The 22,147-nt window shown below is 44.0% G+C and overlaps 1 long non-coding RNA gene across 3 annotated transcripts; it reads right to left on the minus strand.

Annotated features, from left to right (window-relative positions):
- Positions 1-1,589: 1,589 nt before the first annotated feature.
- LOC138441759 (uncharacterized) lies at positions 1,590-5,144 on the minus strand. 3 transcript variants are annotated; one of them, XR_011257429.1, is made up of 3 exons: positions 5,072-5,144; positions 3,767-4,505; positions 1,590-2,946 (listed from the first exon to the last, which is right to left on the minus strand). It is a non-coding gene; the product is annotated as an uncharacterized lncRNA (long non-coding RNA). The 3 variants fall into 3 exon arrangements; XR_011257428.1 differs by lacking the exon at positions 5,072-5,144 and adding an exon at positions 4,666-4,981; XR_011257427.1 differs by lacking the exon at positions 5,072-5,144 and having other exon boundaries at positions 1,590-3,216.
- Between the last annotated feature and the right edge of the window lie 17,003 nt (positions 5,145-22,147).

Genomic DNA, 22,147 nt, shown 5'->3' on the forward strand with positions numbered 1-22,147 from the left:
TGAGCTTATATGGAAAAAAATTCTTTGCTGATATAATTAATTCAAGGACCTTGAAATGCCATCATCCTGGATTACCTTGGTAGGTCCTAAATCAAATGAAAAATGTCCTTCCAAGACACAGAACAGGAGACACAAGAGGAGGAGATGAAGGCATACACAAGCTAAGGGATGCCTAGAGCCACCTGCAGCTGGAAAAGGATGAAGGATTCTCTTCAAGAGCCTTTGAGGGGGGTTCAGGATTGGGAACTCATGTACACCCATGGCAGATTCATGTCAATGTATGGCAAAACCAATACAGTATTGTAAAATAAAAAATAAAATAAAATAAATTTAAAAAAATAAAATAAAAAATAAAAGGCAAAAAAAAAAAAAGAGCCTTTGGAAGGAATGTAGCCCTGCTGACACCTTGTTTCTGTACTTCTGGCGTCTAGAACTGAGACAACAGACTTTTGTTGTTGTTGGTAATTTGTTAAGGCAGCCACAAGAAACTAGAAATTCAAATGACCAGCTCTTACCTCTTTGTATGTGATCTTTCCTCTACCTGGAGAAAAGTAGCCAGAACAGAGAAGCAGAAACAGAAAAAAAGAACACCAAGAACTGAGTTGAATTAGCCCCATTTCAGAATGACCCATCCCTTACTAGCTGGCTCTCTTCTCTAAATCAGGGACATGTGCCATTTCCCCCAGAGAGTGACTGTGAAGTTTCCACGTGGAAACGGATGGGGAGGCTGACACGAAGAAACCCCTTTCCATTGTGTGTGCAGCTCTTCCACGCGCTCATTCACTGCTGCTGTTTTGTGACTTGTTTCTCTGTCGAAGTGACAGGATAATGTCTCAACTATGTGGGCAGAGGACAGAGTCCCTCTGAAAAGTGTGCGGTCATTCTAGGGTTAATCATGAGGAAGAGGCAAGTCCTAGACATGAAGTCATAATTTGGAAAGCAAGCTGCAGGCAGCCTCTCTGGAGTTGGGATTTTGATATAGCGGCCTCCTTTCAGTTTCTCCAAATAGCCATGTTCTTTTTGTTTTAGGCTTCTGTATTTGCTATTCTCTCTAGCCAGAACATTCTTTCCCCAGCTAACGTCTATCCTGAGTCTGAGTTCTGAAAAGCACCCTTCTATGACTAACTAGATTAGACCAGGACCCTTGAAATACTGCCCTTAGCACAATGCCCTCCTCCTCAGAAGCATGCATCACCCTTGCATCTTGTTCAGTATTCTGACTCATTTGGTGTTACACTGCAGGTTCCATGGGCAAGAATGTGCCCATCTAGGTCACTTTCCTTCCCCTGCACCAGAGAGTAGAGCACCCTCCCCATCCCCATCCCCACCAACTTCAGATGAGGGAAGTGAGCCTAAGGTCACATTCTATGGTTAGAGTTATTCTCCAGTGGTCCCTGCCCCCAGCCTTCAGTTAAGCCTCATTCATATTTTCTGAGGCCAACTGTGGCCAGATGCACAAGTGAGCAACACCCCTGAGGCTTGTAGTCACCCTCAGGATTATCCTAGGGGAGGGTGAGTCTCTGTCAGGGGCCAGGGCTATCACAGCCACCCCTTCCCATTGGGAGTGTCTCTTATTAATACTCCTGGCCTTGACAATTTGGACGTGAATTTATTGAAATGCCAACCAGTGAAATTCTTTATAACAGAAAATGTCAAATTCACATGAGAGATGACTATGGTGCAACAGGGCCACCAGCATAGGACTCGGTAAAATGTGGACTAGATCAGGCAGAAGCAATGGGGGGCATCTATACCTATGTGCCAGGGCTTCCCAGGTGGTACCAGTGGTAAACAACCTGCCTGCCAATGCAGATAGACATAAGAGCTGTGGGTTCTGTCCATGGGTCAGAAATATCCCCTGGAGGAGGGCATGACAACCCACTCCAGTCTTCTTGCCTGGAGAATCCCATGGTCAGAGGAGCCTGGCAGGCTGCAGTCCATAGGGCTGCAAAGAGTTGAACATAACTGAAGTGACTTAGCATGAACGCTTGCACACCTGTGTGCACTTGTGAAGGTTGAGTTACGGGAGATGCTGAGTGTAATGGAAACAGTGACCTGGAACTTCAGGCATCTCCTGGAAAGATAAGCCAATGGGATCACAGAGAGACAGAGGTCAACCGAAAAAAAGCAGGACCACAGAGGGGCGTATCAGATTCCTTGAAGAGCCCAGCAGTCCAAGTAATTGGAATAAGGTGGCACGTGAGCCTGACTAGAACCCAGAGAGAGAAGATGCAGTGGGCACACAATCACCAGCAGCACTCAGGTTACCCAAAAGAGGGGCCCAAATTGGACTTTTATAGAAAAGGTTCCACATGCTGCTAATGCTTCTGGGATAAAAGCATTTTTCACCTCATCCACTTTGGGATCAATCTCCCACCAAAGCCTCACATGTTAAACATCTGATTGGCCACATAGAACGAATTGTAGCATAGGAGGCAACAAATGTTTAGCTCAGAAAATTGGACAGTTATAATTTATATTTACTCCTATTTTCTCCATCTCGGGATAGTTCACTCATCCTAATTAACATGGGAGTGGGGATAACACTCACCACCCTCCTGCTCAGCTAGCAGCTCCTCCCACCCATGTGTCTCCAGCTGGAAACTCATTCCCTCCCAAATCCCAACTGAGAAAACCAGCTAAAAGAGATCCTCTCTCCCCCTGCCAGTTAACAAGGAAATCCCTCAGGGTTGGGAAGGATGGGAGAAGTCAGGAGACAGACCAGGCCAGACCACCTCCCGTCGTTCAGCAGCAGGGGATTGACTGGAGGCCAGGCCTCTGGTCTCTGAGGCTGATTTACACCAACTTCTTGGCTTTAAAGAAGCTCTTGAGGCACTGCATCTGCCAGGTGCCGGTGGCCACAAGGATGAGGGTCTGCAGGATGGACCACCACAGCACCCTCTGATTGGTGCTCTCTCTGGTCTGCCGGAAGTGCTCCTCTCGCCGCTGTGAGAAGGGGAGAAGGAGGAAGGCATGTTGCTAGAACAGAACTGACCTCCAGGGGAAAAGCTGAAAAAGCCACTCCCTGGGAGGTTACACGTCTGCTGTCCCAACTGGGCCCAGCCTCGCCCTCTGGTATTCCTGCTCCTTCTGGATCTTCTCCACCTGCTCTACCAGCTGCTGTATGCGCAGATGCAGCAGGGTCAGCTTGTCATTGGCCGCAAGTTCCGCATAATCATTGGTGTGTTCACCTAACTGCATGTCCAAGTGAATGGCCTGAGGAGCAGAGGAGCCAAGGGTTGGAGGTCAGGGAGCACCTGCAGGAAACCCAGCTTCCACACACTAGGCTGGGCCTGACTGAACTGAGCAGTTCATTTCCTCACAGTGATGTGGGAACAGCCCTGCTCCAGGTGCCAAAATCCCAGATCAAGGCCCTGCTTGCATGGAGTTCCAAGTCCAAAAGACAGAAGGGACTGAAAAAATGTGCAGAAAAACCAAGGTGTGACTCAGTGTTTGAGACAGCCAGCTTCTAGGAGATCTGTGTCAGTGGGAGGTGGTAACGAAGAGCCTGGGAGCATTCAGCTGCTGGACAGCTCTGAATCTCACTTTAGAAGCTTGGGCTTCATTCTAGAGATGGCAGGGGGCCTAGGGATGATTTTAAGTCCAAGTGGTTCCCTCCTGGGTCCCCTCTCATTCTTCAGGAACTGTTCTCTGTAGGCTTACTTCATGGAAAGCCTAGCCCTCATCAAGAGGCACCACCTACAGACCCCTTCTCACCCCAGGGACTGAGACACTGAGGACTGGTGACGTTCCCCTCCATACTCACCAGTTTGCCATCATAGAAGAGGGCGAACTGGCTGGACTTGAGATGAAGGCAGACCTCGTGCTCTCCTGGTGCCTGGGAGGTGAAGGTGAAGCTGCCCCGAGGGCCTGGGGTATCCCAGGTTCTGACCCTCACTGGCCAGACCAGGAAGGAGGACGTGAGAGAAAAGGCATCGGTCCAGGTTCGAAAATCTCAGATCCCAGCACTGCCAATACAGTACAGTACTGTGCAGTTTGCAAACAGCGTGGCCTTCTTTGAGCCCCCCTGCCTGTGAGGAGATGGCCCCTCCTCTAAGAAACGGAGGGCTAGGGAGGACTAGGCATTGACGCTGGAGACCGCGGAGGGCAGGGGTCGAGGGTAGGGGTCGGGTGAAGGGGGCGGGGCTGCATGGAGTCAAGGCCTGCCTCACTTTGTTCTCAGGGTCCTTCACAAACACGAACAAATTGATCCACTGTGGGGAAGGCTGGTACTTTTCCATAGCAGGGTCGTATAGCTCGGTCTTGTAGTTACCTAATGGAGAGGCAGCCTGGATGCATCTCCCATCCACAGTCAGATGCATCTCCAACCACAGAGCCCACCAGGGACTTTTGGTCACGGGGTGGTGGTGGGCGGAGGAACAGGAAGGTCTGGTCTGATTGTGGGGCCTGACCACAGCCCTCTGCCTCTCTCTTCCCCTCTCCAACCCTGCTTTTCTGCTGTTACCGGATCTGGATCAGTCTTGCCTCCTCCGTGTCCCCAACCCCTGCACAGGCAATGGAGAGGGTGCTTTGACCACACAGCTGTCAGCCTGTTTCCCATCCCTGCCCTCCCCGGGGCCTGAGGTGATCCCGCGGGCCCCATCTCCCATTCCCTCTCAGGGCTCTGGGTTGTGGGTAGGGCAAAGCCGGGACTGGCGCGCGCACCTATGACCTATGACCACGGTGCCATCGAGGATCTCCTGAATGAAGCACTTCTCCTCCAGCTCACGGGCCTTGAGGTAGAACGCGCCCCCGCCGCCCGCCAGCGCCAGCAGCTGCCACAGCAGCAGCGGCAGGGCCAATCCGGCTGCCCTCGCTCGGCCCCATCCCAGCCCGGGACTGGCGCGGGGCCCAGGGCCTCGTGTCCCGCAGCCCCCGCCACTTTCCCAGGCGAGTCGGAGGGTCTCTGCGTCCCGCCTGCGGAGACTGCGAGCTAGCGCACAGACTGCGAATCCCCGGAGCGCCAGCGCGGCTCCGCCCCAGGCGCGTTCCCGCGAACCCGCGTTGCAAATGGGCCACGCGAGCTCCCAGCCTGCCAGTAAGGCGCTCTAGAACGCTTTCCTTGCCTTACCTCGCTTAATGCTCGCAGAAACCCAAGGAAGCAGGGGCTCTTAGCGCCATCTTGTTGATGTGGTAACAGCCGCAGAGAGAGGAAGGAAGGAGACTGCCCTCTGAAACTTGCAGAGCAGTTGCCAGAGATGGGTGACTGCACCTAAACCTCAAGGAGGTTAGAGGTGATGGCAGACGGAATGGTGAGACAGAATGAGAACTGCACACAAGCCCTGTGGAATTCAGAGGCTGAGACAGTAGTTCAGGAAAGGGAGGGAGAAATGTCCCTTTTATGGAAGGGTAAGTTTGACTCAGGGCTTCGCAGGTGGAGCAGTGGTAAAGAATCTGCCTGCCAGTGCAGAAGAGGGAGGAGACACAGATTCAGTCTCTGGGTCGGGAAGATCCCCTGGAGGAGGGCATGTCAACCCATTCCAGTATTCTAGCCTGGAGAATCCCACGGAGAGGAGCCTGGTGGGCTACAGTCCATAGGATCGCAAAGAATCGGACACGACTGAAGCGACTTAGCAAACACGCAAGTTTAACTCGAGCTCTGAAAAATGGTTAAATCTCCCTGAGCAGCGAGGGAGCAAGAACCACTTAGGTGGAAAGACCTAGAATTACCTAGCAGCAGTAGACAGGTAAGATACTAGAAAGTTTATGGGAGAGAGGAGGTAAATTGGGCCAAATCACTGAGGGGTCAGGAGCTGCCAGGCCCACTTGCACAGGTGGGACCCTTTATCCAGTGGGACCAAAAGAAGAGACTGTGGGTGAGCCTGCGGAGTGAAAGAAGGCATCAGGAATGCAACTGGAAAAGGAAAGGGAATATACAACTGAAAGGTGTGGGAGAATGGGGCCAACATGACACGATAGGGATCCAGGAATAGCAAATCTCAAGAATTCCAAAGCTCACAGTGCCCTGAGTAGGCAGTGTAGACCCAAGCGTCAATATAAAGCAGTAATCTATCCAAGTGATGGGATGAAGTCCTCCACTATCTCGTACTTGGTAATAATACATACTCATTGGTTTATTCAGCAGTATAAAATAATGATGAAAATAATAATATTCTTTTATTCTTCTGTGCCAGCCACTGTTTTAAGCACTTTTAAGTGTATTAACTAAATTAATATTTTTAAAACTTTATAAGGTAGACTCTAATGGGATTCCAATTTAACAGATGGAGAAGCAGTGGCAAAGAAAAGTTGAGTAATACTTGCCCAAGGTCATCCAGCTGATAAGCAGCAGACATTTGCTCACACAAGCTCTGGGCAAGACCTTACGATGCATACCGGACAAAAAGATGAATAAAACCTGTCCCCTTCCCTCTAATAGCCCACTGAAAAGCAAAGGATCAATGTCAATACAGTATTTTAAGATTAATGATATGTTTAAGTTACCAGAAATTGTCCCCTCACTTCAGCAGTGTGGCTCGTTGATAATTCTAGGGGAAAGTTTTTGTTCCTTCATTGGGAATGGTCTTTAACAAAACTGGCAGATGCAAGTGTTAACAAAGGCAAACACTTTAGAAAGGTCAATTAAGACAACAACTGCAAAGCATCAGTTGGATTTAGAAACTAGTTGTTCACAAAGGGCATTCACCAGGAGCTGGGAGCAGGGATGATGATGACTCAGGCTTTGGGAGACTGAGTGAGGTGCTGTCCACGGTCCTGAATCGTGATTGCCGGTACCATTGTCTGCCTTTAAGGACTGGTTGGTTTTGGTTTTTGTTGTTGTTTTTATATAAAATTTCCAATCCCTCATGAACCAGTGGTTTTGTAAAACAAAATTTAAAACAATGAAACATTATGTGCTTGGATGTCACATCAATGTTAAATTTTCACCAAAGTTTCTAAACGCTCAATTTCTGTATTTTACTTCTGTGAAGATCTATAACAAATGCTAATGGACCAACACTGGCCCACAGTGAGTAGTACTGTTTCATAGCCAGTGGTCAGACTGCCCACAGAAGTCTTCTAAAGAGACAAAAGTGTAAACTTATTGGGGCTGCAGAGACATGCATGTAAGAAGACAGCACACCAGCAAGATTTCAAAGTCAAGAATTCTGATGTTGGAAATGGTGACGTGATTTCCAAGTGGCAAAAGTATTGTTTTGATGATAAAACCTGTTTTTAAGTGATGACAGGATTGAGAATATAAGAGCAGTGAGGGATTCTCCCACTTGACAGTGATCTCATTCCACACTGCCAAGACCACTGAACCTGGGTGTCATTTGTGAGATTAAAGGAGATATTGGGGGAACTACATCTACTTGCCCTATCTGGGGTTCCCCCAAGATCTAATCTCTGCAGGCCCCTACTACGCACTGTGCCCTTTTTAAGGGATGTCCAAAACCCCCATTGCTGCCCTCTTTTCCACTTGCCTAATTCCTATTCACCCTTTCAAGTCTCAAGCGCAGCGACACTTTCTTAGGTGTTTCTAATCCTGGGTTCCTTGGGGCCTTGTATTAACCATGTTGAATTACAGTTGTTCATTCACACTAAAGTCCCTTGGGACTGATGGCTAGAAGGGATAGAGACAGGTTTCTGCCACAAATTTATCTCTGTGCTTGCCAAAGCCTAGCAAAAATCCAGGAACAGCATGATTGTGTGATGGATGTTTGGTTAGAGAAAGGGAAGAGAGATGAAGGAAAGAAAGAAGAAAAGTATGGAGAGAAAGGAAGGGGAATAGAAAGAGGAAAAAGAAAGAGAAATTGGAGAGATAAAGAGAGAAGAGGGAAAGGATGAAGGGGAAAAGAAGAAAGAAAGGATGAAGGAGGTGGGAGAGAAAGAAGGAAGAAGAGCAATAAGAGTCATAAGCACTGGAAAAGCCAAAATCTCCATATCTGATGCCTGGCCTTTCTTGTGATGTCCCCTTCTCATTATTCCCATTAGGCGTCTCAAGCTGAGGATGGTGGGGGTGAAGCTTATCAGGGTCACAGTGTCCTGCAGCTTAAATTGGAGCTTCCATGCGCAATTCTGCTCTGGTGTTGGGTGGATTCTGTTAGTTTGCTGGTGACCTCCACTTCATCCCCAGGATACCACAGTGCCACTGTCCCTTCTTATAGTCCATTGGCCTCTACTTTCTTCTTCCTCCCTTGCCTGTAGGAAAATAGTCTTTGTTTCCATCTCCACAAAGGAATTTCCTATGCGTTTTCTTTCCCTGTGCTTTCTGTCCCAGAACACCTAGGCACTGAAGGGCGGGTATGTGCTGAATCCAGGGACATCAAGAACAGTATCACTCTGGATCTGGAATCAACTACACTTCTTGATTCAGATACCCCCTGCTCCCAGGCTGACATTGATCCCTCTGACAGAATTCTTCTACTCCTGGTGAGTTTTCTCACTGTCTTCCTTTCTAGTCCATCTTTCCTCAGGGATTCGGGCAATCCATCTCACAGGTATGTGTCTGGCTTGGTCCTCCCTCCTTCCTGCACTGCAGGGGTTCCTACAATGAGGGCAAATCAAAGGGAGTGGCTGCGCTGTGTCTTAGTCCCTGAGAATCGGGAAGCCATTGATTCCAGGACTCAGAGGACAACTAGAGGTAGTGTGGCCAAAAACAATATACTTAAGTAACACACTTAAGTCCCAGCTCTACTCCAACCAAAATGTCATTATACTTTCTTTCTCAGAGTAAAATGTTTGCAGCATCCTCAAAGTTCTCCACCACCTTCCAAACATCTTTTCTGGATGATTAAAGAAATGCACAGACTTGGCTGAGGTACCAGGGCTTCTCTCTGGGCTCTGTTTTAACCAAGAGCAAACCCTCTCCCCTCATGCCTGAGGCTGTATAAATGAACCTGGACATGGGATGCAGCTTTCTCAGACATCGTCTACTGCTCATAACCCTTTCTATCAAGTTCCCTAACTGGTAACCACTCCTGCCCTTAACTGAAGACTTCCTCTTCAGTCTTTCATACAAATGGGAAACCCCATTCTTTTGGTTCAAAGATCATTCATTGTCTGTAATGAGATAGAGCCCAGGGGAAAGGTGGAGGGAGGAGAGAGGAGGAAGATGGCAAATGCAGACAGTGATACTTCCTTACTTCCAATTTCTCCCTCTTTCCTCTCCTCTATTTTCTCCTCTCTCTCCCATAGCACTTCCCACCTCTCTCTTCTGTTTTTAAAATGTAGGTTTTACTATTCTTTAGGCATGGTGAGGCCTAAAGATAGGAGAAGATTGCTATTGAAAAGATAGTTTGGGGACTTCCCTGGCAGTCCAGTGGTTAAGACTCTATGCTTCCTCTGTAGGGGATGCTGGTTCAATTCCTGATTGGGGAACTAAGATCCCTCATGGACCTTGGTGTGGCAATAAAAAAAGAAAAGAAAAGAAAAAGAAGAAGGATGAAAGAAAGAAAGAAAAGATAGTTTATTACTCACAGTTCTCAAGAGGACTGGTTATACCACATCATGCGGGGCCACATGGGGAAACACCAGGGTTGGTCAGGAGGCAGGAGTGAGGGGAAATCATGGGGAAAAGCTTCTATTGTGGTTTCCATGGGAAGTGGGTGATTGGTTAGTTTGAATAATTTCAGCAGTCTCTGCGGTGTTTTGGCTTTCACTGGTTGTCTGACCATGGGGTGATTAGGGCAGGAGAAAGACTAGTTTGGCACATGAGAGTTCAATAAAGATGGTGGTTGAGGGCGGGTGGTGGTGGTGGTGCTGATACGGGCTTTGGATTAGTTCTTTTGCATCTGAAAGATGCCCTCTGAGTGGAGTTCTTTGCTATTTCTAAGAACTGGCTCACCCTGGGAGGGGCAATGAGGGGCCAGATGCCAGAGCACCTAGGACCACAGAAAATAAGAAAATATGGTTAATACATTCCCAACCAGAGTCTGCACCACTGAGTCTCCAAAAGGTCATGGCAGCATTCTCATCCCAGCTACACTGAAGGCTTTGCAAACTAGGAGATGGAGGACAGAGTGGAGAGGCAAGAGTAGAAAGGTGGGTCACAGTCCCGTCTTCTCTGGGACTGGAGTGGAGCAGATTGGGGCTTAGGTTAAGAGGAAAGTAAGACAATTGGGTTTCTGCTGCTGCCACTGCCAGAATACTGCTGGCAAGTCCCAGTAAGGACTGGGTAAGTCCCAGTTATACCCAATCTGGTAAGCCCCAGTCATGTTTCTAGTTTTGAATAACAATTTCAAATGACCTAAGGTGGGTTCTGGTCTCCATCCTTCTCCGTCCCCATCCTTAAAACTAGGATTCAACATTCTGAACTAGCTCTCATTGGTTGATTATATGAGCTTGTGCCTTGCTTCCTTTCTCTGGTGCTCAGATTTTCCTACCCTTAGGGCTGATCCAGATGAGGGCTCAGCCACTGTGCTGCTTGCTGCATGCTGCAGAACTCTCTGCCTCTCAGGGCTTATGTCAATCACCCCATCCTACAGTCCCAAGTGTGTAGATACTTGTTGGTTGAATAGGCACTGCCGCCACTGGAGAGGAGAAAGGGAACCCCAGGACTGCTCCCTGAGTGTGGGAGAGGTGGCACCTCCTCCTGGGGGAGTTTCTGTAAGTGACTTATCGTGCATGCATGCATGGGAGCATGGAGTCTTAACCACTGGACTAGCAGGCAAGTCCTTGGATATACATAGTTGAACATTCATATTCTCCTACTGCTGCCTTCTTTACTTTCCCTGTATTATTTAATCCCGTATGAACGTTTTCCTTGTTACTGTTCAGATTCCCATCTCTGAGTGCTCTCCAAGCTGTAGCCCTGGATTTAGGAAACCTGTTTGGGACATGAAGCCTATGTCCTGCTTTGACTATGTCAGTGCTCAGTGGGGAAGATTTCCTGCAAGACTGATAAAGGTCTGGATAGAAACTGTTTACTTTTTCTACACTGCTATAGAAACCGAAATGTGCCAAGAGTTGTCTACTTCTTGATAGTCCAATTCTTAATGTGAAGACTCTGACTTAAAGAACTCAGAGGAAACCAGTGGAACATACCAGAGAGTGTGTCAGACTAAAAGCACAGAGCCAGGTGACAGCATAGCTTGGGAAGTATGACATGTGTGTGAGATGTAGAGATATTCCTTTCCTCATCTCTCAAGAAACTTCCTGTGACAGCGCTTTAGCAAAACTGAAATTTTAAATTTAACCATGGTAAAAGATTGAAAGATTTCCTTCTAGAATCAGAAACAAGGCAAAATGTTTATTCTCACCACCTTATTCAGCAGCACCTCAGAAGCTGTAACAGCTGCAATAAGGCTGAAAGAAGAAATGAAAAGCATGCAGATTGGAAAGGAAGAAATAAAACTATCCTTATTTGTAGATGACTTGATTGTACAGATGGTAAATCTCAAGGAATCTACAAAAAACTCCAAGAACTAGCAAATGAATTTAGCAATTTGCAAAATATAAGAGCAACACAAAGAAATCAAGCACATTGCTATGTATTAATAATAAACATAAACCAAAATTTAAAATGTAATACCATTTACAATTATGCCAAAGGAGATTACTCAGGTAAGATCTAAACAAACCATGTACAGGATCTGTGTGCCAAAAGTTACAAAATCCTGATGATAGAAATCAAAGAAGACCCAAATAAATGTAGAGACATACTGTATTTGTGTACCAGAACACTTAGCATAGTAAAGATGGCAATTCTTTCCAAATTAATATTCAGGTTTAACACAATTCCTATTAATATCTCCTGAAGAAGGAAATGGCAGCCCACTCCAGTGTTCTTGCCTGGGAAATACCATGGACAGAGGAGCCCAGCAGGCTGCAGTCCATGGGGTTGTAAAGAGTAAGTTAAGTCGCTCAGTCGTGTCCGACTGTAGCCCACCAGGCTCCTCCGTCCATGGGATTCTCCAGGCAAGAATACTGGAGTGGGTTTCCATTTCCTTCTCCAAGGGGTTTTCCTGACCCAGGGATTGAACCCAGGTCTCCCGTATTAGAGGCAGACACTTTAGCCTCTGAGCCACCAGGAAATATAGTGTAAAGAGTAGGACACGACTTATCAGCTAAACAAAAACAACAATCAAGATGATAGTAATAAAGGCTATGTGGTATTGGTAGAAAGATAAACAAATAGCTCAATGGGACAGAACAGAGAACCCAGAAATAGACCAACAGAATCCATTCTGATTTTTGCCAAAGATACAAAGCAGTTCGATGGAAGAAAGATACCATTTTTTAAAAAGGACTTTATTTTTTAATGCAGTTTTAGGTTCACAGCAAAATTGAATCAAAAGTACAGAAAGTTCCTTGCCCAGAGCATGCACAGCCTCCCCACTGTCAACATCCTGCACAAAAGTAGTACATTTGTTATAATCAACTAAAGTACTTTGACACACTATTTCCACCCACAGTCTATAGTTTACATTAGGTGTTACTGTTGGAACTATGCCTTCTATGATTTTGGACAAATGTATGATGTCATGTATCCATCATTATAGTATCACACAGAATAGATTCAATGTTCTAAGAATTCTCTGTGCTCTGCCTATTTATCCTGCCTCTACCCCTCACCTCACTCTTAGCAATCATTGATCTTTTTCTTTTCTTTTTTTTTTAATATTTATTTATTTGGCTGTGCTGGTTCTTAGTTGCAGCATGTGGGATCTAGCTTCCTGATCAGGGATTGAACCCAGATTCCCTGAGTGAGGGGCACAGAGTCTTAGCCACTGGACCACCAGGGAAGTCCACAACCACTGATCTTTTTATTGTCTGTAGTTTCCCCTTTTCCAGTGATAGTTTATGGTGAACAATGTCAGATTCGTGATCTCCGAAGAAGAAGATTAACTTTGGGACCAGGGACCAGGCTTGATCACTCAAGAGCTTTTGTGTAACAGAGTTTTATTAAAGTATGGAAAGGGACAGAGAAAGCTTCTAACATAGACATCAGAAGGGAGGTGAGAGTGCCCCCTTGCTGGTCTTAGCAAGGCCCTAGATGCTCCTTATTGCCAAATTCAGAATTAAATTGAAGAAAGTAGGGAAAACCACTAGACCATTCAGGTATGACCTAAATCAAATCCCTTATGATTATACAGTGAAAGTGAGAAATAGATTTAAGGGACTAGATCTGATAGATAGAGTGCCTGCTGAACTATGGAATGAGGTTTGTGACACTGTACAGGAGACAGGGATCAAGACCATCCCCATGGAAAAGAAATGCAAAAAAGCAAAATGGCTGAGGAGGACTTACAAATAGCTGTGAAAAGAAGAGAAGTGAAAAGCAAAGGAGAAAAGGAAAGATATAAGCATCTGAATGCACAGTTCCAAAGAATAGCAAGTAGAGATAAGAAAGCCTTCCTCAGTGATCAATGCAAAGAAATAGAGGAAAACAATAGAATGGAAAAGATTAGAGATCTCTTCAAGAAAATTAGAGATACCAAGGGAACATTTCATGCAAAGATGGGCTCGATAAAGGACAGAAATGGTATGGACCTAACAGAAGCAGAAGATATTAAGAAGAGGTGGCAAGAACACACAGAAGAACTGTACAAAAAAGATCTTCATGACCCAGATAATCGCGATGGTGTGATCACTCACCTAGAGCCAGACATCCTGGAATGTGAAGTCAAGTGGGCCTTAGAAAGCATCACTACGAACAAAGCTAGTGGAGGTGATGGAATTCCAACTGAGCTATTTCAAATCCTGAAAGATGATGCTGTGAAAGTGCTGCACTCAATATGCCAGCAAATTTGGAAAACTCAGCAATGGCCACAGGACTGGAAAAGGTCAGTTTTCATTCCAATCCCAAAGAAAGGCATTGCAAAAGAATGCTCGAACTACCAAACAATTGCACTCATCTCACATGCTAGTAAAGTAATGCTTGAAATTCTCCAAGCCAGGCTTCAGCAATACGTGAACTGTGAACTTCCAGATGTTCAACGTGGTTTTAGAAAAGGCAGAGGAACCAGAGATCAAATTGTCAACATCCGCTGGATCATGGAAAAAGCAAGAGAGTTCCAGAAAAACATCTATTTCTGCTTTATTGACTATGCCAAAGCCTTTGACTGTGTGGATCACAATCAACTGTGGAAAATTCTTCAAGAGATGGGAATACCAGACCACCTGACCCGCCTCTTGAGAAACCTATATGCAGGTCAGAAAGCAACTGTTAGAACTGGACATGGAACAACAGACTGGTTCCAAATAGGAAAAGGAGTACGCCAAGGCTATATATTGTCACCCTGCTTATTTAACTTGTATGCGGAGTACATCATGAGAAACGCTGGGCTGGAAGAAACACAAGCTGGAATCAAGATTGCCGGGAGAAATCTCAATAACCTCAGATATGCAGATGACACCACCCTTATGGCAGAAAGTGAAGAGGAACTAAAAAACCTATTGATGAAAGTGAAAGAGGAGAGTGAAAAAGTTGGCTTAAAGCTCAACATTCAGAAAATGAAGATCATGGCATCTGGTCCCATCACTTCATGGGAAATAGATGGGGAAACAGTGGAAACAGTGTCAGACTTTATTTTTTTTGGGCTCCAAAATCACTGCAGATGGTGACTGCAGCCATGAAATTAAAAGATGCTTACTCCTTGGAAGAAAAGTTATGACCAACCTAGATAGCATATTGAAAAGCAGACACATTACTTTGCCAACAAAGGTCCGTCTAGTCAAGGCTATGTTTTTCCAGTGGTCATGTATGGATGTGAGAGTTGGACTGTGAAGAAGGCTGAGCGCCGAAGAATTGATGCTTTTGAACTGTGGTGTTGGAGAAGACTCTTGAGAGTTCCTTGAACTGCAAGGAGATCCAACCAGTCCATTCTGAAGATCAGCCCTAGGATTTCTTTGGAAGGAATGATGCTAAAGCTGAAAGTCCAGTACTTTGGCCACATCACGAGAAGAGTACTTTGGCCACATCATGAGAAGAGTACTTTGGCCACATCATGAGAAGAGTTGACTCACTGGAAAAGACTCTGATGCTGGGAGGGATTGGGGGCAGGAGGAGAAGGGGACGACAGAGGATGAGATGGCTGGATGGCATCACTGACTCGATGGACATGAGTCTGAGTGAACTCTGGGACTTGGTGATGGACAGGGAGGCCTGGCGTGCTGCAATTCATGGGGTGTCAAAGAGTTGGACACGACTGAGTGACTGAACTGAACTGATGCCTGCAATGCAGGAGACCTGGGTTCGATCCCTGGGTCGGGAAAATCCCCTGGAGAAGGAAATGGCAAACCACTCCAGTATTCTTGCCTGGAAAATCCCATGGAGAGAGGAACCTGGTGGGCTACAGTCCATGGGGTCACAAGGGTCAAACATGACTTAGTAACTAAACCACCCACCACTGAGAGTTGAGTATTAAAGATTCCAGCTATAATTGTAGAACTGTCTAGTTTTCCTTTCAATTCTGTCCATTTTAAAAAATTTTTATATTTTGGCCGAGCAGAATGTGGAATCTGGTTTCCCAATCAGGGATTGAAACTGTGCCCCCTGCGTTGGAAGTCTTAACCACTAGACTGACAAAGTCACCAATTCTGTCAATTTTTGCTTCAGAATTTTGATGATCTATTATTGGGTATGTAAATATTTATAATCATTTTATCTTCTTGCTGTATCAAACCTTTTATTAATATATAATTGAACCTTTTATTAATATATAATATATAACTTTTATTAATATAATAATAATTATATATTTAATATTATTAATTATATATTAATATAATGTTTGTTTCTTGTACTTTTTTAAACTTAAAATCTATTTTGTTTGATACTAGTTTAGCCACTCTTGCTCTCTCCTGGTAACTATTTGTGTGGACTATCCTTTTCAATTCTTTCACTTTCAAATCTGTTTCTGTCATTGTAGCTAAAACGAGTCTCTTGGGAATTCCCTTGCAGTCCAGTGGTTAATCAGCCGGTAAAGAATCTTCCTGCAGTGCAGGAGACCCCGTTCAATTCCTGGGTCGGGAAGATCCCCTGGAGAAGGGATAGGCTACCCGCTCCAGTATACTTGGGCTTTCCTGGTGGCTCAGATGGTAAAGAATCTGCCTGCAATGTGGGAGACCGAGGTTTGATACCTGGGTTGGGAAGAGTCCCTGGAGAAGGGAAAGGCTATCCACTCCAGTATTCAGGCCTGGAGAATCCCCATGGAGAGAGGTGCCTGACGGGCTACAGTCCATGGGGTTTCAAAGAGTCAGACACAACTGAACAACTAAGTACAGCACACCAGTGGTTAGGACTTGGCGCTTTCACTGCCATGGGTCAGGGGTCAATCCTGGTAGGGAAACTAAGATCCCACAAACCCTTTGGTGTGGCCAAAAATAATAATAATAATAAAATAAAATATTCTCTTGAGTTAGGCAGTGGCAGGGAGACACAGGTGGGCCCCACCAGGCCAGTTGAAGGAATGGAGGGCAAGCGAAATCCTGTACCACTGCCCCAGCCCTCAATTTGGACCTGCCAGTGGTGGGGACCCTGGTTCTTCACCCAGTTCCAGCAGCCCCAGAACCTGTCTTCAGTCCTTCCAAAGCTGCAGTGCCAACCCACACTCTTAGCAAAGACAGTTGGTAGAACTCAACAAAAATCCAGTGGAAGGCTTTTCAGCAGGTTTGATAGATGACTATGATCTCTGTCAATGGAGAAGGCAATGGCACCCCACTCCAGTACTCTTGGCTGGGAAATCCCATGGATGGAGGAGCCTGGTAGGCCGCAGTCCATGGAGTCGCTAAGAGTCAGACATGACTGAGCAACTTCACTTTCACTTTTCACTTTCATGCATTGGAGAAGGAAATGGCAACCCACTGCAGTGTTCTTGCTTGGAGTATCCCCGGGACGGGAGTGCCTGGTGGGCAGCCATCTATGGGGTCACACAGAGCTGGACATGACTGACACAACTTAGCAGCAGCAGCAGCAGCAGCAGCAGCATGATCTCTATCAATGGGAAATTCTTACTATTGCTCTCTCTAAAATAAAATTCACTATATAAATCTGGTGCCCAAATGTTGATAAAAATGGTGAAACATGCATTGCTATTCTTCACAAGCCTGAAAAAGATAAATATGGCTATGAAAAACCCAAGGAACGCTGGCTGCCTATTCCCACTGTGGAAACCATCATGATTAGTGTTATTTCTATGCTGGTAGACCCTAATGGAGACTCATCTGCTAATACTGATGCTGTGAAAGAATGAAGACAGAAATGGTGAATTAAAATGGAATGTTGGGGGACTTTCCTGGTGGTCCAGTGGCTAACACTCCATGCTTTCACTTCAGGAGGCCTGGGTTTGATCCCTGGTCAGGGAACTAGATCCTGCATGCCACAACTAAGACCTGAAACAGTAAAATGAATTAATTTTAAAAAAGGAAAGTTGCCTGGTGTGTAAAGAAGAGCCAAGAGACTGATTTTGAGTGATATTTATTCAACAGCTGTAACTTCACTTATTTCAGAGACTCCAGTTGAGAAACATAGCACTGTTTTCCTTGCACTCTACCCACCTATTGCTGGACTTCTGTTGTAACAAGTTGGCAAATAACAGCTAGAACTGGGCTGCAATAAAACATGCCAGTATCAATGTTGACAAGAGCTTAAAAAGTGCCAACTTACAGATAATTATGCATTTTGAATTCTAATTAACTGCTTTAACCTTCAGGAAGAGTTGTAAAGACTTGTACATAGTACAATATGATCCAGATAGCATACATGTGTTTATGTACATCCACAAATATACCTTGTACCAGATAATGTTTCTTGTAGTAGAATAAGAATCACGTAAATTCTGAAAGATTTTAGCAGGTTTTCTTTCCCTGTTGTTTTTATCAGTTTTAAAAGATTCCTTAAAGCAGGTCAGATGAAAAGCAATTAGGACTAAAAGTTTCCATTTAATTTCTTTTTTAAAAAATGTATGGGAATATTTATTTACATATTTCTTGAGGCAAATCATCTACAGTAGTAATTGAAAACAGTTCTAGCAGAATTGTGGAATGTCTATTTACAAATGCATTGGACAAAGCAGTAGTTACAAAAATCTCAGCCTTGGCAGGATGATGGATCAGGCAGAGAAATAATTATTTCCATATCTATAATTAAAACACATATTTTTGAATGTTTCCATCTTCAGTTCAGTTCAGTCACTCAGTCATGTCCAACTCTTTGCGACCCCATGGACTACAACACGGCAGGCCTCACTGTCTATCAGCAACTCCTGGAGTTTACTCAAACTCATGTCCATCGAGTCGGTGATGCCATCCAACCATATCATCCTCTGTCGTCTCTTCTCCTCCTGCCTTCAATCTTTTCCAGCATCAGGGTCTTTTCCAATGAGTCAATTCTTCGCATCAGTGGCCAAAGTATTGGAGTTTCAGCTTCAGCATCAGTTTCCTTTATGATGGACTGGTTGGATCTCCTTGCAGTTCAAGGGACTCTCCAGAGTCTTCTCCAACACCACAGTTCAATAGCATCAATTCTTTGGCGCTCAGGTTTCTATATAGTCCAACTCTCACATCCATACATGACTACTGGAAAAACCATAGCCTTGACTAGATGGACCTTTGTTGGCAAAGTAATGTCTCTGCTTTTGAATATGCTGTCTATGTTGGTCATTACTTTTCTTCCAAGGAGCAAGCGTCTTAATTTCATGGCTGCAGTCACCATCTACAGTGATTTTGGAGCCCAAAATCACTTAAACATCTTAACATAATATGTTTCCATCTTAAACATAATAAAAAAAATTCAAACATGTGGACCAATCACTGCTGTGAAGCATCATTGTCACGGTTTTACCCACAACGTGCGAGTCAGGCACTGAGAGAATATCTTCTCAAAGGAGCTGGAGTTACTTTCTCCCAATTGCATGTTGATTTACGTAGATTTCTCAGGACTTCTTTCTGAACATTAATCAATGATATTTCTTACATTTGGTGTATAGACTAGAGAAAGTCATTTGTAAAGTGTTACAATACTACCTACTCCAAATTAACTTCTCTGGTAGCTCAGACAGTAAAGTGTCTGCCTACAATGCGGGAGAACCGGGTTCAATCCGTGGGTCGGAAAGATCCGCTGAGGAGGGAAATGGCAACCCGCTCCAGTATTCATGCCTGGAAAATCCCATGGACCGAGGAACCTGGTAGGCTACAGGCCATGGGGTCGCAAAGAGATGGCTTGACTGAGTGACTTCACTTTCACTCCGAAAGTAGTGAAACTCCACTAGTAGGTGGGATGAAAGAAAACGGTTTCACAAATTAATTCAAAATACCCTAATAATTCTATTTTGGTTTATAGTATCTCAATTTTAGGAGTAATATTATCAACTTCTTGATTACCTGTACAGATGGATGGGAAAAAACCTCAGGTCTATAGATTGCAATGAGTAATGCAAAAACTTTTCAAATGCATTCATCTGATTGTTTTCCAGAATATCTATGTTTTGTTATATAATAAATATTTTCAAACAAAATCAACATGTTTTAATTTCCTTTAAACCATCCAGGCTTCATTAAACTCTTTTCACTTACTAAACTTCTGTATCTTCTTTGTTTTGACATACTCTTCTTTGCTCTTATCTCTTCTGTATGTCAGGAAGTTTTCATTTAGTTTAATACTGAACTACTCAATAAGCAGCTACTTGATTTTTTTTTTTTTTTGGCTGCATCACCTGGCATGTAGGATTTTCGTTTTCCGACCAGGATCAAACCCGTCCCCTGCAGTGGAAGCCCGGAGTCCCAACCACTGAACCACCAGGGAAGTCACAACTACTTGATTTTTAATGATGACTTCAGAGGAGTGGTCCTCACCAGGTGCTTTATCCCTTTTATAGTTATTTGCACCCATCTCTTGGAATGGACATAGTAATAACATTTTTTGTTGTTGAGAGCTCTTTTCAGTCATTATCCCTAAGAACAAAGAAGAGTTGGTTCTAAATTCAATTCAGATTTAAAATTATTAAAATTTACCCCAAACAATACAAAATTTGGTTTTATTTTTGCCCTTCAGTTACCCAATGTGAAGTCTGGATGAATAAAGAACGCACAGCTATAGCTTTCTATTTAACTTCTATGTTTGCCATTTAAAATGCTGTTTACCCTCAAACCCTTCTCCTTCTTCATATTCCTTTGCCTCTATTCTATATTGCAGATTTTTTTTCTCACCTATTGTAAAAGAAATTGTGATGTCTATTTTCATGCAATTTGATTTTGGAATTTTGTCACCTGATGTAGTGAGTTCTTCCAAAATAAAATTTTTCCCAATAAAATTTTAAAAAGTAAAATGAAATAAAATGATCCTCTTGCAAATAGCGTATAGTTGGGTTGTGTTTTTTACCCATCCTGCCAATTTTTGTCTTGACTGAAGAGTTTAATCTATTTACATTTAATAAATTACATTTAAAATAATTACTTTTAGCAGCAGCAGCAGCAGGAGGGACTTACTTCTGTCATTTTGCAATTATTTTCTATTTCCCTTATAGCTTTTGTTCCTCATTTCTTGTGTTTACTTCTTTTGCATCACTTTTTGTAGTGAAACATTAAAATTCCTTTCTTGTTTCTTTTTGGGTACATTCTTTTCTTTTCTTTTTTTTTTTTTTTTTGCCATACCTTGTCACACACGGGATCTTAATTCCCCAGTAAGGGACTGAGGCTGTGTCTTATGCAGTGGAAGCATGGCGTCTTAACCACTGGACTGCCAGCAAAGTCCCTGTGAATATTCTTTAGCTCTTTTCTTTGTGGTTACCATGGAAATTATATTTAACATCCTAAAGTTATAACAATCTAATTTGAATTTATACTAACTTACCTTCAATAACATATAAAAACTCTGCTCCTTTAACAGCTCTGTTCTCACCCCTTTCAGTTGTTTATTACAAAATTTTATCTTTATACATTGTAATGGTTATTTTTTACTATAAAAAGAAACTAACAGTTGGTGCATGCAATAAGCTGAATAAATCTCCAAAAATTATGCTGAGTGAAAAAAGCCAATCTCAGAAAGTCACATACTGTATGATTCCATTTATATAACATTTTTGAAATGACAAAGTTATAGAAATGGAAAACAGACTAGTGGTTGTCTGAGCTAAGAGGGAGTTAGGGGTAGGGTAAGAGGGTAGGGAAGTGGGTGTGGCTATAACAGGACAACATGAAATATCCTTGTGGTGATGGAACTACTGTATCTGGACTGTATCAATGTCAATATCCTAGTTGGGATATCGTGTTATACTTTGCCAAGAGGTGATGGGACCAGATGCCATAATCTTCGTTTTCTGAATGTTGAGTTTTAAGCCAATTTTTTCACTCTCCTCTTTCACTTTCATCAAGAGGCTCTTTAGTTCTTCTTCACTTTCTGCCATAAGGGTGGTGTCATCTGCATATCTGAGGTTATTGATATTTCTCCCAGCAGTCTTGATTCCAGCTTGTGCTTCATCTGGCCTGGAATTTCACATGATGTACTCTGCATATAAGTTAAATAAGCAGGGTGACAATATACAGCCTTGACGTACTCCTTTCCCAATTTGGAATCAGTCTGTTGTTCCACGTCCAGTTGTAACTGTTGTTTCTTGACCTGCATACAGATTTCTCAGGAGGCAGGTCAGGTGGTCTGGTATTCTCATCTCTTTAAGAACTTTCCACAGTTTGTTGTGATCCACTTTGATGTAGTCAATAAAGCAGAATAGATGTTTTTCTGGAACTCTCTTGCTTTTTCAATGATCTAATGGATGTTGGCAGTTTGATTTCTAGTTCCTCTGCCTTTTCTAAATCCAGCTTGAACATCTGTAAGTTCATGGTTCATGTACTGCTGAAGCCTGGCTTGGAGAATTTTGAGCATTACTTTGCTAACATGTGAGATGAGTGCAATTGTGTGGTAGTCTGAACATTCTTTGGCATTGCCTTTCTTTGGGATTGGAATGAAAACTGACCTTTTCCAGTCCAGTGGCCATTGCTGAGTTTTCCAAATTTGCTGGCATATTGAGTGCAGCACTTTCACAGCATCATCTTTTAGGACTGGAAATAGCTCAACTGGAATTCCATCACCTCCACTAGCTTTGTTCGTAGTGGTGCTTTCTAAGGCCCACTTGACTTCACATTCCAGGATGTCTGGCTTTAGGTGAGTGATCACACCATTGTGGTTATCTGGGTCATGAAGCTCTTTCTTGTATATTTCGTCTGTGTCCTCTTGCCACCTCTTCTTCTGCTTCTGTTCTGTTAG

Source organism: Ovis canadensis, chromosome 5 (assembly GCF_042477335.2).
Source record: "Ovis canadensis isolate MfBH-ARS-UI-01 breed Bighorn chromosome 5, ARS-UI_OviCan_v2, whole genome shotgun sequence".
In the NCBI taxonomy this organism is placed as follows: Eukaryota; Metazoa; Chordata; class Mammalia; order Artiodactyla; family Bovidae; genus Ovis; species Ovis canadensis.